Source organism: Heterocephalus glaber, unplaced genomic scaffold, assembly GCF_053883595.1.
Source record: "Heterocephalus glaber isolate CG9 unplaced genomic scaffold, H.glaber_assembly_v1.0 deba00001729, whole genome shotgun sequence".
Taxonomy (NCBI): domain Eukaryota; kingdom Metazoa; phylum Chordata; class Mammalia; order Rodentia; family Bathyergidae; genus Heterocephalus; species Heterocephalus glaber.
In genome coordinates this window covers 15,465,279-15,466,434 of record NW_028258440.1, presented here as the reverse complement: position 1 = coordinate 15,466,434, position 1,156 = coordinate 15,465,279, and the positions used below count along the sequence as shown (strand labels likewise).

General features: G+C 46.7%; 1 pseudogene; it reads left to right on the top strand.

Moving 5' to 3' along the window:
- On the top strand, positions 1-457 carry LOC101714543 (small ribosomal subunit protein uS11 pseudogene; annotated as a pseudogene).
- Positions 458-1,156: the final 699 nt, after the last annotated feature.

Sequence of the window (1,156 nt, the reverse complement as noted above, 5' to 3'; positions counted from 1 at the left end):
ATGGCACCTCGAAAGCAGAAGGAAAAGGAGGAAGGGGTCCCCATCCTCAAGCCTCAGGTGGCTGAGGGAGAGAATGTATTTGGTGTCTGTCACATCTTTGCATCCTTCAGTGCTACTTCTGTTCATATCACTGATCTTTCTGGCCAGGAAACCATCTGAAGGTGCAGGCTGACTATGACAGATCCTCCCCATATGCTGCCTGTTAGCTGCCCAGGCTAGGGTACAGAGGTGGAAGGGCTTGGGCCTCACACCCTTTGTATAAAACTCGGTGCCACAGCGGGAAACAGGACCGGCAGCCCTGGACCTGCTGCCCAGTCAACCCTCAGAGCCCTTGCTTGCGTGGGCATGGACACCAAATGGATTGAGGATGTCACTCCATCCCTCCAACTGCACCTGCAGGAAGGGAGGTCCATGGACACCTTCTGTGAACAAGACTCCTCAAGTTATTTTCTGTTAATAAATTGTCTTTGAGAGAGAGAGAGACTCTATCAGATTTGCTTAAATGATAATAAAATGTAGGAGCCAGGGAAAGGAAATGAACTTAAAAGTACAGAGATTAAGAAGGGGAAATGATAAGTGCTTAATAAATAAGTAAACAAGTGCCCCTGAGGTACTAGCATCATCTACTTTGTGATCTTTATTTTTTTATTTGTAGTCTCTTTCCTTTCTTCCACTCATCTTCCTCTTAGTTCCTCTTACACTCTCCTTTCTCTTTCTGGCACTTTGAGCTGTGACAGTGCAGTCACCACTCAACCCCATGGAAAGGTCACCATGTGCTCAAGGCGATGCTAGCCCTTGAGGTGGAACTCTCCAGGTAGATGGAGATGTGCCACTTGGAGCAGTGAGTTTCCCAGGCAGGATTCTCCCTATACCCCCACCCTCAGAAAAAAAATCTCATCCAGTCCGCTAAAAGGAAATGATTCTCAACTTTGACTATGCATCACAAGCACCTGGGGAGCTTATTAAAATGAGAGTACTTGAACCTGCTGTGGAGTTTGAGCAGCTGTACAGTAGGATACAAAATCTTGATTTCTAGCAACTTCCAAGGTGTTTCTGGTAATGCTGAACAGGAGACCACACTGAGTAGCAACTTCCCAAACTCTTATCAGTTGTCCCCTAGCCTCTGGAGAATGAGATTAAGAAGTGAGGAAGAGGG